The following is a 16,074-nucleotide window of genomic DNA, read 5'->3' as shown; positions in this document are numbered from 1 at the left end:
GTTTGAACAATTAATGAAAAAAATGAACCTTTTTGATTAATTAAAAAATGATCCTTTTTTCCTTTTTCATAGCCTTTCATTTTTATTTTTTTTAGGTAAAACAGCACTTCATTCATTAAAGAAAGAAAAGTACAGACACACAAACAAAAGAAAAATACAAAAACACGAGCATGAAAACACAAGGTTCAAACCGAACCAAGTAGCGGAATGCGACCAAACTGTCATACATGCAATAGACATGGTCCTCCAGAGTAAGGGATGGGTCAAGCCCAGTATACCCTTAGAAAGAAAGCCGCAACCAATACAGCACCAAATAAGCACAGGCACCCACATAGGGGGACAAAATACAAGCCACAAAGGCGGACACACAACACGCCACCAGGGTGGACATAAAAGTTGTTTGGTTGTCGCAGTGGTAACATCAAAAGTGCGGAGGAAGGTTGGACCTGCCATCCGGCTCTGCCGTAGAGGCGTTCAAGCTTGCCGTAGAAGAACTTGGATCCAGATGTGGAGTTAATCTACGATGTGCACCAACGATCGTTGCAACCAAAGAAGTTATTTGTTATTTAAAACTGAAGAAAGGGAAAAAAGTGTTGCAACCATGGAGAGAGATTGGCCGAAAAAACAAACAGATCGAAGCCAAACAACTACAGATCTGGATGTCGGAGCAAAAATACGGAGACCAGAGACCGGAAGGTGGAGACCGGAGAGGCTGGAGGTGGAGACTATAGAGGCGGAAGAGAGGAAGGAGAACACCAGATCTGGTGTTCCTCGACAGGAAACAGACAGAGAGGGAGAGAGGGGAGAGATGGAAGCTGGAGAGACGAGGCGGAGCCGGGGGAGGAGATGGAGAAACCAGGGAGAGAGGGGAAAGATGGAATCGGGGCGGAGATGCGAGAGACGAGGCAGAGATGGGAGAGGCAGAGGCGGGACAGAAGGCAGAGGATGCGGAGAGCAGGGCGGAGAGCAGGGGCGGATAGCAGGGCGGCGAGCAAGGGAGGCAGAGAGACTACCAGGCGAGCTTCTCCGCCTCTCAGACAACATGAGCGCTGTGGGCGACGATCAAGGTTGCAGAGCTTCTCTCTCCTCTAAACCTAAACGTTTTCATAGCCTTTCATAGCATAAAGATTGGAAAGAGACCTGCCTTCCCTCTTTTTTTTCATATTATTGCATACCCTTCCATACTCTTTCTCACAATTTTGTCTGCACCTTGTTTTCTATTTGGTGCTGGGCGAACAAGGACCTATATTAAGATGATTTCACAAGGCTGATGGATGCAGCGACAAGAATAGATGAGTTTTTGCCTGTCATTAAGGAAGCCTTGGCTTCCTTGCCATGCACCTACAGTTGGGTTACTTAGCAAGGCGAGTCAGAAGGGGTGGCAACTGCTGCTAAATGGAGTCTTCAAATGTAATGTTAACGCTTCGGTTTGGTGTCGTTGAAGGGGAGACCAAGTAGGTGGGGTGTTTTGCCATAGTGGTGGCCAGCTCCATGGGAGCTCTCCATGTCTGATTACGGTGGTTCAGTTGTGGGGGCAAAGTTATATGCTATCTTAGCAAGGCTGGAGGTCACAAGGGAGCGACAACTGAGTCTGTTAGTAGTCGAATTGGACTGAGCCAAAGCCATCTCTATCATCTCGGGAGCTATCGTGTTGGCAAGGAAGATTGATAGGTTGGTGGAAAGAGTTAAGGTGAGTGTTGGCCTTGATGGAAGCATCCAGTTCAACCACGTATGTAGGACAACAAATAAGGCTGATGGCTGGATGTTGAAGGTTTGCTTTAGACAGGATGTCTCTTTGGCATTCTTTCAAGATCCCCATCTGGAATTGATGGAGATTCTTCAGGCAGTATCATTGACAATTTAGTGTAGCCTGTGGTCAGTTTTGGGCCTTCAGCCCCATTTGTGTATCAGAAAAAAGAAAAAAGATTGGAAATGACTGTTACCACGTTTCATGTTTTGTAACTGAAGGCAAAGTTGCATAATCTTTGTTGTAGAGGGTGTGACATAGGTAGATTTAAGATGAAGCCAGACTGCTTTGGCGGTAGAACATCCAACAATTTGAGCATGAACGGATTCTGTAAATGAAACAATAAGCCAACACATGAGAAGTTGGTCCTAACAAATCCATGAATTGTAGGCAAGATTCCGTTTACATATAGGAATGGAGTCTTCTTCAATGATTGTAGTTGCAAGAGGACAAATGGAGGAGCCATCCACAAGAGAGAAAAAAGTCATAAGTCTTCAAGAGAGGAACAAGTTGTGACCTCCATCGTAAGTAATTCCTTTCCGTGAGCTTGATGGCCAATAGATTGTTGAGGGAGGGAAGCGAAGCAGGGGGGAAAGAAAAAACCTGGTGCTCGATGCCATGTTAGAATAATGACAATAGAGAAGAGAGAAGAAGAGAGAGAGAGAGAGAGAGTGTGTGTGCGTGTGATAGAGCACAATAATATTATTCACATTAATTTACAATAATTTAGTATAGGGCTTTATATAGAAACAAAGTCCTCCCTTAGTGTTCTAGAACTCTTGTAGTTGTGGTTTTAGGACTATAGAGTTACAGTGTTTTGGTTTACATGAAAGTAGGTGTTTTAGATTACATAAAATATTGACTAGGGTTTTGTATCAATCAGTATCATACTCTTCTTTGGGTTGCCTAGTGTCTTTGTGAGTACCAATTGTAGAGTTCTTCTTGTGTATAGTAACTAATGTTCGATCAGTTGTAGGACTTCTAACAGCAGTAGAACTCTTAGAAGTTTGATCAGTTGTGGGACTTCTAATAGCAAGGGAACTCTTGGAAGCAACCCTAGCCGCATAAGCTTGAGATGAAGTGGAGGCTAGGGTTTTGGTTGATTTTCCATAAATATCCCTAATAAGAAAGAGTGAAAACAAAAATGAAACAAGTTTGTGACGTTGAAATGGATCCCGTTAATTTGACTTTATGAGGTGAGGAGCTTGATAATATTTAGAATCGAGAGGAAATGTGGACTTCAACAAGTATTTGTCTGATTAGAAAGCTGATGCAAAAACTACATAGCTCAAGGCTCATTGATTGCATCAGAAATTTTGGGTTGGAAATCCCCTAACAAGTAATTGACTTGTGAGGATAAACATTCAAAGTTTACCAACTCCAAAAGGATTTGAAAGATAACGTCTATATTTATTCAATTTTTTCCCCCGTAAGTCAGTAGTTAGTATCCAATTTTCATGAGAGTTTGATAAAGCTAACTTTACCGCTCCTTCTCTCTTATATTCCTACTTTAATGATAATGCGGACAACATTTCCATGCCTATTATGTCATACTGCTCTTCTCTGAGTTTATATGTTATCTCATTTTTTGAGGGGAGAAAAAGGCAACTTGGGAGTTAGGTCCTAAGAGTTCCCTTGGCCAAGACAATTTTTGTGTGTGTGTGTGTGTTCAACTTGGAATGCTGTGGAGAAGGACATTGTACTTGCTGCAAGGGTTTTCTTCATCTCTAATGGCAAAAGGTGGAAAATAATAGTTTTATCACTCTCATTTATGCAAGAGAAACATTTATTGTAAGGTTTCGAAGATTACGGTTTTGTGTCTATTAATAATGCATACTTTCATGGATTGATTTCAGAAGATTCATCTAGGGGCTTTTCAGAAAGGTAATTAAACTTAATTTTGATGATATTAGTAATTTAGTCTGGTGTCACATTAAGGGGCTAATTTAATACATCAGAAGAGCAAGGGTGGGAGCACTCGAATATGATTGACATTCACAATGTCTTCAATACCATTTATTCCAATGAAACTGAATTTTCAGGGAAAGGAGGATATAGGAAAGAACCCTTCTAAACAGAAAATTAAAATAAAGAGCAAATTGCACTGGCACCCCAAAATGGAGGCCTTAAAGCATTGACACCCTACTTTATGTTTAAAAAACACATAAGTCCTATTCTATTAGAATGATTATTATTTGGTTAATCATATTTTTGTAAAGATCATTATACCCTTGACTTATTCTCCAAAAAATCTATTGAGAGATGAGAAGAGGAAGGAGGAGGAAATACACCGAATCCATGGAACCCCGGCAACAGAACCCACACTTCCCTCTAACTAACCACTTCCTTCTTTGAAGCCAACACCTTTTCCTGGATCTCATGACAATCTCAAAGATGCAGAGCTGATTCATCTCGCTGAAGGAGCGGTTGGCCCAGAAAGTATTGCTTTTGATCTTAATGGAGCGGGTCCATACACAGGTATTACTGATGGCCGAATTCTCAAATGGCAAGGAATCAAGGATGGTCTGTGTTGTTAGTCACCTCTCCACAAAGGTAAAATTAGACATGTAAATGGATAGCCGAAATCCGCCTCCGAATTCGCATTCGTATTCGTTTAAAGATATCCGAATCCGGAAATTTTCTTACCGGAAAATATCCGTATCCGTCCGCTAAGTAACCGGATTCGGATTCGGATAATTGCTTATCGGATCGGATAATATCCGGATAAATTTTTATCCGGATAGAGTAAAGTATTTAACATTTTTCCTTTAAAAATAGATGATAATCGGATTCGGATACCGGTAATCGGATTCGGATAGCGGTATTCGGTAATCAGAAATTAGAAATTTATAATAAAAAATGTAAAAAAGTGACAATTATCAATCAATAATCGGATATTTTATCGGATCGGATTATTATCGGATATCCGATAAAGTTTCGGATTCGGATTCGGATGCCTTCTCTAAATTTTTGCCGGATTCGGATAGCGGATTTGCTAATCGGATTCGGATTCGGATACTGGTGTATCCGAGCCGAATCCGGTCCGTTTACAGGCCTAGGTAAAATCCATTAACTTTCTTATGTTTCCATAATTGGTCTGACAGAGTACCCTGGAAGAGCAGTTATTATTCTTCTCTCTCCCCTGTTTCCTCTTACCATAAATACTATTTCCCTTCTTTAATTTTTAAGGTTTCATCAGCTGATAAGAAAGCTATAATTTTTATTGGAGATCAGGGATGAATGCAAAAGCCCTCTTCACCAAAGATGGAACATATATGTGGAAGACCTTTAGGATTAAGGTTTCATCCCAAGACAGGGGATCTCTATGTTGCTAATGCCTACCTTGGGCTTCAAAAGGTAGATCCAAATGGAGGCTTGGTGACTCAATCGATCACTAAAGTTGAAGGCCAAGCTTTTTGCTTCACCAATGGTTTGGATATTGACAGTGATGAAAATGTAACCTATTTCACTGATTCCAGTACGAATTTCCAGAGAAGGTAATTTCAGTGATCTGAGGAAGACGTTGAAGAACGATGAAGCCAATGGATTTTTTTCTTTCTTTTCTCAGACTTTAGTAAGGCTATTTTTGGAATTAAAAAAAATAACAGTGGGTTAACAGTTTTACTAACAGAATGGACTAGTGTGTTTATTGAATTGGGGTGTCTGTGTTTTTTAAACATAAAGTGGGGTGTCAGTGCTTTAAAGCCTCCATTTTGGGGTGCCAGTGCAATTTGCTCTAAAATAAAACATCTGATAGTTATACTTCATTTGATCTGAGAAGGATGTCAGACAAATAAAGCAAACGATTGATTAGATAGCTCCCTAGGGATCAGCAGCTTTTGTTGAGTTGGCAGCGAAGAAACGTAAAGGAAAATAAGTATGGTCTCTTATCAGATCAGCGTGCTTGATTGCATACTTTCTAAGATCTCCCATTGAAAGCATCAGATCCTTAAGCTTAGGCAAATCAAGGTCTTCAATGGGTTCTTGCCACCATTGCCCACCCTGGATTTCTTCTTTCCGCAGTTGCTTGAGAGCTTTTCCCCGCTTCTTTTCTTCTTCCAACTGCTTCCGAAGCTCAATGATCTCCTTGTTGAGTTCTTGAATCGTAGCTCCTTCAGAACTATCAATCTGCAGTTGATTTTCCTCATCAGGTAAAAGGCTTTGGATGATAAACTTGTCGAATATGGTGTTCACGCAAGGATGTCCAAAGGAGTAAATCTTGCCAGTCTCGGAGAAGACCAATATGGCAACCTCAGCACCACATAAAATGGAAATTTCATTGGCCTTATTGAACAGACCATGTCGACGCTTCGAGAAGGCAACAAGCCTGGCTTGCACATTATCAATCTTCTTCGCTTCCATTCTTCTGCGACCCATGCTTGCCTCCTTGGATCGGCTGATTCTTCTTGGTTTAGAATATGGCAAAAGATTAGAGGTGAGGAAATGTCAATTTATAGGTGCATTACAGTCCACTGTGTATTTTAAGAGCAGTTGGGATCCATTACCCACAGGGAGATTTCTGGACTACCCACAGGGTTTAGGCCCCACAACTCAAGGCATGGGTCCCACATTTGCCCTTTGGGTCCTATACCTTGTGAACTGGCAAGGATTTGGATTTTAGGGTGGACTTTTTGAGGTAGAAGATCTGGATTCTACGAGTATTTATGGATCCTCTATAATTAATAACTATATTTTCCTTTTTATTTGCTTTTCTATGTAAACGTTACATATGATCTTGGTTAAAGAAAATTTTAGTAAAGATAACTTTCATTTGGAATCCGTTGAGGTTTTTTTTTTTTTCTTTTCCGCTAAAATGATCATTTTATTAAGTAAAGAAGAAAAAGAAACAGACAAGAATCATAAAGCAATTAGTGCCTCATGAGGAACCAAACTCACCAACCCGTAACAACAGTTGCCCCCTATTCCCCATCTTCATTGGTTCCTACTCACACGTGATAACACCGAAAACATCAGAATCAATACTTAGAAAATCAAGAGGCATCCAAATCCAGTTCTCTAAGGATAGAAGCTGAGGTTTGATATAAATTAGATTCAATAAAAAAGAAAATCGTATATTTTACATCTGGTTCCCCGTGATATTCAGAAACGACCAAACAATGACACTCGTTAGCTTGTTAAGAGGTAATGTTAGTTCAGTAAATTTTGTTATAATCTTTTTTTACGTACATAAATTTATTGTAATCTTCATTATAAATGCAAGTCATGAAAATTAAATGGTCTCTACTGCCGTTTCAACTTTATTATCATGCCTAGAATAGGAGAAAATAGTAAATTTAAGTTAATCCACTGAGCGGGCAGTTTCTTTCTGTGTATTTATTTCTGCTAATGAGACAACCAAGAAGTTAATAGCAAAGTAAATGCTAATAAATGTAGTTTGCAGAAATGCAGAAATCTTAAATAACACTTTCACCTTCAAAATGGCCATTGGCAATGATTGGAATCAAAATTAAAAGAGACCAAACAGAAGTTTCAGTAAAATGATATCAAGTCCTTTTTTATATCTTTTTAGCGTCTAGATTCATGTTGTCTAAAACAAATGGAAGCCCATTCCATCTTTTCATTTTATTTTTTTTTTTTGGGGGGGGGGGGTTCCTTGACTAGGAGAGGGGATCACCTATCTTTACTATTTGTATCCTTTTTCTTATGTTTCTTTTAGAATTCTCTCTTTTTCCTTTTCTTTAAGTTTTCCATTTAGTCACTAGAGAAAGTAGCCAAAATGGGGAATTTCTAAATAATTATTTTGCAAGACACCTAGTTTTGAGGTCTCTACATGGCATGACTCCACCAAAGGCCCGCTTCTAGCAGGCTCTCTTTAACATCATTCACGTGGTGATGGACACACTGATCAACCAGGGGATACCTGGGCTTAGCTCTTTCAATGACAGAGATGTAGGGATGTTAATACATCCATGTACTTCATTCCTCCCACAATGGAGAATGAAGAGAAATTTGCAGATTATGAACTTGGTGATTGTTAAAACAAACACCACGAAACAGCGAATCGAAAATGAAACAAAAACAAAAACAAACAAAGATTTAAGGTGGTTCATACACCGATGTGGTATGCTACATCCACAGAAGGGCAAAGAAGAAGAGTTTTTCCACTATATAGAAGTGGGGGAGAAAACACTTTACTTTTGTTTGAACAAATTCAATTTGGGGGCCCACGTGTTTAACATGGGTAGGTGTGGATCAAAGGGGCCTGGGAGGGTAAATGGAGAGAAGTGTTTCAGGCTAGGGGGCCAAACGGGAGCTTTGGGGCCCCGGTGGTTTGCGAGGTTCCCGGCCCCTGCACCCTGGCTTGGCTGGTTGGGGCCGGCGGTGGGGGCTGGGCTTGGGGTGGCCGTTGGGTTGCCCTCAATCTTGTCTTTTGGGGCCCTCCCCGGGTGGCCTTTTCGGTTGGCCCGTTTGGGGTTGCTTTCTTTTTCTTCTGTGGGGTTGGTTTTTGTTGGTTGCTCTTTTGCCTCCGGTTTTTTTGTTTTTGGGTGTTGTTATCCGGTTCCGTGGTGGCTTGTTCACATAGAAGAAAAATATAAGGAGATCTCACAACCAATGGCCAATAACGGCCTTACAAGAACTCTCACCCAAAACCCTAATTGAAAATCCCAGAGGCAAACGGGTCATTCAAGTCATCCACCAAAATATTTCGGTGTAGGTCCATCTTTCAAATTAGGTACAAGAATTCTGCTCAAAACATAACAGTGATGTTATTTATGAAAGTGAATTTTGGGAAGCAGCACTCATAGGTTATGTTTATGGCCTAACCCTAAGTTCATGAGTATGCAACATTTTATGCAAGATAACTTGGCTAACTGAGGGAACGTGGAAGTTTTTGGATCATCTACTGGTGTCTTCTTGTTCTTGTTCCAATCTGTAGAGTTCAGTAGGGAGGTTCTGGACAAAGGACCTTTGGTTTTTGGTTCTAGACCCTCATCCTCCAACCATGGACACATGAAACTCCAATGGTCAAGGTAGATGCAAAACAACTCCCTATTTGGGTGTGTCTGTATGGACTACCTATGGATCTGTGGGGGAGTAAATTTATATGTACCTTTGTCAGTGTTGTCGGCGAGCCTCTTTGCACTGATCGATGTACTGCCAAAAGGGAAAAGATGTCATTTGCAAGCTTTTGTGTCCTGGTGGATGCAGAGGATGGTTTGCCAGAATTCATAATGATTCGTGAAAAATATGGAGGTGTTCTTTGCCAACCAGTCACCTATGAGTGGGCTCCCCCTCACTACTCACATTGTCGAGTCTTTGGGCACAACATGACCTCCTACCTTTTGAATCCTCTAGTTCAGACTGTCTATAATAATCCTTCGGGCCGAATATCATCTAATGTGGTTGCTAATCAAGATGATGGGGGCCAGTAGCCTGCAGGTTATCTGCATAATAAGGGAAGAAAGCGTCGGAAGGGAGGCCCAAACTATGGTCCCAGTGGTGGTCCATTGCCGGCGGTCCTCCTGCTCATCCTTGTAGGGTATCTCAGGCAATGCACATGCAAGATGACGTGGCAACAAGATCCATTATCCCTTGTGACTATTACGGAAGTTGAGTATCAATCTTGGATTATTTCCTCCAGTTGGAAGGAGTAAACGGAGAGTGATACTGCGGATATGGTTGAAGAATCATCAATAGGAGAATCTTCTGAGGATGATTATGACATGAGCTGATGGGGAATCACCTCACCAAGACCAATTGATTACGCCTTAGGCTCTTTTTTTAATCAATTATCATTCTCAATTATGAGATTTTTTTCATTATTTTAAATAGTTTGGCATCTATTATCAATTTTATTTTTATTTTAAATATAAAAATATAAAAAACCTCCAAAATTCATAATAGACTTTTTGTCTATTATGGATTATGGTGAGAATTTCATTTTCTTCATTTATGTGCAAGTTTACTTAAAATTTTATAGTTAAGATGAGGGTAAAATAGTTAATATACATTCTTTTATAAAAACCATACTTTTTCCTTCTTTTCTCACTTGTTCACTATCATTTTCTAACAATTTTTTATTTTGACACCAAACTTATTTTTCATTTCATAATTTATTTTTGACAAAATTTACTAAACTATTTTTCATTCTAGACCAATAAAGAATTCAAATATTTTTATTTTTTTTTTAAATAGACATAATAGAGAATGAGAATTGATAAAAAATTAAAAAAATAAAAAAAAAAAAAAAAAAAAACACCCCTAAATCAGCTGACAGGTTCTGTGAATATGAAAACTCAATTACCATCCGCTAGTGAGGATCTAGCAAATGGGGGGAGGTGTCCAATCAAGGGTCGTGGTTATGGAAGGAAATCTCATTGGAAATGTTGTAATTCAAAATCCTGCCTTTATTAGCCATGAGGTGGTCCCTACACCTATTGTACACAACGACCAACCTCAATCTCAGAAATGATGGTGAAGTTGAGAACGGTTCCTATGGGGTTGACCAAAGGAAGGAGAGAATTATGGGGAAGGGCACCCCTGAGCATAGCCCATTTCTAACCCTCTTCATGATAAGGTTCACAGGATGGAACCATCATCGTTTTGCAAACGAGGGAAAATGCAGGGCTTTGATGGATTGGATTAAAATAAATAGGCTCTATTTTTGTGGTCTTATGGAAACTCGCATCAGGCTGGATAATTTTGGTGTGTCGTTAGACTCAGGTTCCTCCTCCACTGGGCTTGCATTCACAATTATGGTAGTTCTCCAGCTAGCAGGATCTAGGCAAATTGTGGCACATCCACCTAGTTTGTGTTTACTTATCCAAATACCCGAGGGAGTGATCCACAGTCACAACATCAGGTTTCAAGTTACATCACACAACATTCCACATATTAACGTAATCATGAACAAGAATAAATCAATTGTTTAATATTAAAGAATAAATATGATAAGTATTCAAGGATCTCAGAAGGATCTCAAATCAAATAAATGAAAACGAAGTCAAATCTGATAAAAACTAATCCTCAAAAGAAAGATAAACTGGAAATAATAAATTGATCAAAGTCTATTCCTTCTACTATATTGCCTTCTTCCCAAGCGTTTATACACTTGCATCTTTGGGTCGATGTCTAGCTCATAATCCCAACGGCATGTTAGTTCGAGTCTCTTCTTCACCTATATAAACATCTAAAAATAATAAGCAATGAGGGATGAGTTCCGAAGAACTCAGCGAGTAATTCAAATGAATATGAACATCCATCATTCAAACATGAGATAATAATATTTATATGTTGATATGATATAAAATGTCATGATTGTGCAACTACAATGAAATAATGTTCTTATACTCTAACCAATGCAAATTTCTATCTAGGTAGACACGCATTAAGATATAAAACCGGCCTCCTCTGAGTAGTCTCACACATACCCTCACGGAGTCTCACCGATCTTAAGTGTCACGACCAAGGTATAGGGATAACAATCTCTCATCAACCATGGCTGAGGATTAGGGTTATATTGTTCCACCATGGCCATTAGCATGAGTACTATCATGTCAAGGTATTGCCTAGCTCAATACAAAGTCTTCTATGTAGTCATATCATTCTTGTTTCAACATCCTTCCCTATCCATAGTAAACATATCATATAGCTCCAACCAACTCGGACTATGCCTTCCCTTAACTCTACTTCCGAATTCGCATTCACATCTATTTAGGGATATCTGAATCCATCCGATTACTAATAGGATGTGGATATGGTATACCCCTTTCTTACCGGTCATTATCCATCCGATAAAATTATCTAATTAAGTCACTTATTTGGATTTATTTTTCTTATTTTATAGATCTTTTACTTAAGATATGTGACTATTTTCTAGATTCTCTACTAAAATAACTACCAAAATCGCTAAATTCTTAAATTTCAAACCTAGTCCTCACAAATAAAATGGTAAAGATGTCAACAAATAGTCAAATCATGGTGCAACATTTCGGTGAATTTCGGCAGGTTTGAATACTACTGACATAAAAAAAAAAAAAACAAGTCGCCGAAAAATCGTCCATTTTCCGGCGAAAATTGGAAAACTTCATAGAAGTCGATGATCAACTTGAAAGGTAAGGGCGAAACCCAAAATTAGCAACTCTGATGGAGTAAAAGCCATGGGAACAGTTGTCAAGAAAGGGGGGGAAGCCCTTGAAACACATGCAAACCGGTCAAGCTTCCGACGGTGAAGAAGAGGATATACTCCAAACGCAAAAAACAAAACTAGAGAAAAGCCAAAGTGGAATCTCACGGCAATGGAAATTAAGGAAAAAAATCCATAAACATGCTTCGAATATATACAAGCAGCGTTGAAGAAGAGGATGATAGCTAGGAAACCAATTAAGCTTAAATGGCGGACCAAATGAGAAGAGCTCGACGACGACATCAACTTTCCTGAAGCCAAATGGGAGACCGGAGATGCGACCAGGAGGAAAGAGGAATGGCGTTTTTCTAATTCTTCAATCTTCGAGACATTTCATTTTGTTTTTTACTTTTTTATTCCTTAAATTGAAAAAAACAACTTACACAAAGCACGTGTCACCATGTGGCCTTGCCAATAAAGAGAAGCCTTTAAATTGCCCTACCATTTTGATGGTGTGCTCTACACGACTACACCATGTCACCGACTCACCATGTGGCCTTGTGTCACCTTAAAATCTGGTGACACTTTGGAAATTTTCGTCGGAATTTTCAACGAAATTCGCCTGGTTCGCCGAGGGGCGAACCAGCTAATTCCACCGAAATATTGCACGGTGAGTCAAATACTCGTATTCAATCTGTATTCCTACCCATTTAAAAGAATCTATTTAAGAAAAAACTATTTGACTATCATCCGAATCCTACTAAATCTGTCCGAAAACCAATAGGATATTATATGAATCCGTCTGAATATAATAGGATGCAGATGTGGTATTACCACTATCCAATCCGAATCTGATTTGTTTACACCCCTACTCTTAACCCTATTGGTCATCCACATATAATGGGCGGAAAGCGCTCATGTCCTCTCACGAAGTCTCACCAATCTTGAGCACCCATGAGCCCAAACCTATTATATGCAACCCTACCAATGAATGGTCCCTTCAATGTGATTGTGTCCTCTCACGGGTTGATTACTGGTCTTGAGTCCCCACGACACCACACTACTGCCATGGGTCACTCGACCTCAATACCTCCGCCGATAGGGTAATGACATGACGGGTGCCTAACCATATTTCACCTAGACAACCTAGGCTTGTCACCTATTCCATATGTTCCTTCTAAGATTCCTAGGGTAATGGTTAATCCACAACCCCAAATCAAGTTCCCTTTTTATTCCGACTCAACAATAATACTTATAATTCAGTAATCAATCATGATTCTACAATTTCAGAATATTGCGAGGGTATAAAAGTCTTTAAATGGTAGCATATCATTTAATATGAAAGTTCAATATCAAATTAGGAATTCAAGATAAGCATAAATCTATGAATGGTCCTCACCTTGCGAATGATTTGTACTTCTTCAAAAGAAACAAAAGGTATTTTATCATGTCCCAAATAATCCTATTTAATGATGGTAAAAGGTTAGAAACAACTCTAAAAGTTCTACATCGAAAAAAGAAACAAAAGCCAAAACTACTGGGTATGGATCTCTAGAATAATAACAGGTATGGGTTGCCCGGGAAGACCCATGGTCAATCAACCCAGGGGGTACAGGTTACTCGAGGAGACCCATGGTCAATCAACCCAGGGGGTGTGGGTTGCTCGGGGAGACCCGTGGTCAATCAACCTAGGGGGTATGGGTTGCTCAAATAGTGCCTGGTAGGGGTTGATTGGGGAGACCCCTTGTTGGGAGACCTATGGGGGGTATGGGTCACTTGAATAGTACTCTATATGGGTCGGCCGGGGAAATCCATTTCCAAGTACAGACAAAATCTGATCCAGCACTCTGTTGCTACAGGATTTGGTTCTAAACTACTACTAGAACGGAAAGGAAATTCTAAAAACACCTAAGAACAAGATCTATCAATAGGAAACAATCAAAAACTCAAAACGAATCACAAATAGGTCTTATTCATAATTTATCAGGAAAGAAATGGTAGAATAGAGTGATTATGGGATCACACTAAACCAATAATGGAGATAGGGATTAGGTCTCTTTTAATTAAGGACCTCTCCACAAGGATCCATTAACGACGAAGAATCAAAAGGAGTTAACTAGAAGGAGAAAGAATTTACTAACCTTAGGAAAAACTTTGTTGGTGAATGGAAGGCTCTCCTAATGATCTCCGCAATATTCTCCCTCTTTGCCATGAAGTCTCTAACATTCTTTGATGGCTAAGGAATGAAACAACAAATTTTCGATCGAAGAAATCACTAAATAGGTGTTGGAAACATCAAAAAGCCCTTTCTCACTCACGGGCACCAGTAATTAATCCAAGAGCGGTTTCGAGGGTGGTTCTTCCCTTGGCTTTGCTTCAACACTTAATCCAAACTAGGGGAGGTCTTACCTGATCTTTGGGACCTTCCAAATGTGCCACCAATGAACTCTTGATCCACCTTCTATATCCATCATTGTTCAAGTAAGATCTTCTTCTGAACTTCCATAAAACTCCCGCTTTAGTATCATCATCATCCACCTCCATTGGTTTAGGTTCCAATCTAATAGTCTCTATCTAGATGGCCCACAGTTGCCTTATACCTACACTTCGGGTCCTCGGACCTACAATATGGACTTTCGCGTTTGGATCATAGAGGATTTCAAGTGTGGTTTAGCCAAATCACTCTTCGAAACAAAGTCAAAAAGAGGGCCAGTCAGTCTCTTTGGCAGAGTTCACATCCAAAATTCAAATTGTTGATCCCCCCCCCCCCCCCCCCACCCCACCCTATTTGATGAGTTTTGGAGTCATACTTAAGTGTAAGTCACGTCTCTGAAACACCAATTAAACATCCCAAAACAAGAAAAACTTAAAAAGAAGTAAGGAACCCTTCTTTGGAAGAAAACACCATCAAAACATATACGAAACCTATTCCTCTTGTGTGATCTAAATGGGATTGATGGAAAACAAAGGTTTCCCAACCAAATCAGAATTCCAATAGAGGTTTCCCTCAAAATAACTCCCTTTTAGGAAGTTAGTTTTCTTACTTTTAAGATCCAAAATCCAACAAAGTCACGTGGTTTTCTCAGCAAAAGGTGCCATCTCTCACTACCCACATTCTCTCTAATTTCTTCCAAATCTTTTTTCCTTTTGAGAATATAATATAATGAAAATCAAGGTTTAAAACTTTAAATAGGGCTTTTGGAGGTAAAAATCCAGAAATTGCACGTACAATACTAACTGAGCTGCTAGGGTGGAAGTTGGTTGGTCAATCAACCGCTTGGAGCTACCGCCACCTAGTACTTTGCAGTACAAAGGTGGTTTGCCTTCTCAGTTGGCCCAAAACACTAGTATAGGCCTAGGGATCAATTTAAAGACTCTAACCAGATTTAAGGCATCTCCCAACTCTATCACTCATGAGCTGGAAATCCACCTGCCCAAATCCATTCAAGTTCTTATTGGATCTTCTTCCAGTTCCCAACAAAGCGGCAGTATCACCATCTTCATCATATATCCACATCCATGGCTTCTAGTGCCAAACCAATGGTTTAAAGGTGGATGGCCCACCAACTTCTTCCCACTAGATGTTCGGGTCTCGAACCTGCAATTAGGGTTTCAGATTAGGATCCTAGGGGTTATCACACTATTTGCTTTTGCAACAATTGCTAGAGGTCTTCATTATCTTTGGTTGTTGCGTAGGTCTTACTCTTATTGCTGAGGAAAGGAGAGAGAAGCATTAAGGAGCGCCAGCATGATAGCCGCTGTTTAGGGCTAGGAATGACATGTAGGAGAAAGACCGACGAAGGGCGAGTGAAGATAGTTTCTACAGTTCAATCGACGTACCAAACTGATAAACAAGTTTAAAATTCTTTTTATCATCCAACGATCGGGATTTATTAAAGGAGACATGGCGTTCTTTAATAACCTGCAGCTGGAAGGCTGCTGTTATGCTAGTTGCAGAGGATTCAAATCCCAAATTAAGTGGCTAACTTAATAAATCAGACAAGCAAGGGAGGGAGAACTGGAATCAAGATTGACATTCACAAAGTCTTCAATACAATTTATTCCAAGAAGTGGACTTTCAAGGAAAGGTGGATACAGGAGAGAACCATTCTAACGAGAAAATTTAGCAAAAACATCCAATAATGACAATTCATTTGATCTGAGAAGGATATCAGACAAATAAAGCAAACGGTTGATTAGATACATCCCGAGGGTTCAACAGCATGGGTTGAGTTCCCAG

General features: G+C 39.8%; 1 pseudogene; it reads right to left on the bottom strand.

Annotated features, from left to right (window-relative positions):
• Positions 1–5,569: 5,569 nt before the first annotated feature.
• Positions 5,570–6,124, bottom strand: LOC148999717 (agamous-like MADS-box protein AGL62 pseudogene; annotated as a pseudogene).
• Positions 6,125–16,074: the final 9,950 nt, after the last annotated feature.

The sequence above is a fragment of the Hakea prostrata genome, chromosome 11, assembly GCF_041222555.1.
Source record: "Hakea prostrata isolate BN-2017 chromosome 11, UWA_Hpros_2, whole genome shotgun sequence".
Lineage (NCBI taxonomy): Eukaryota > Viridiplantae > Streptophyta > Magnoliopsida > Proteales > Proteaceae > Hakea > Hakea prostrata.
This window is presented reverse-complemented; position numbering and strand designations above follow the sequence as displayed.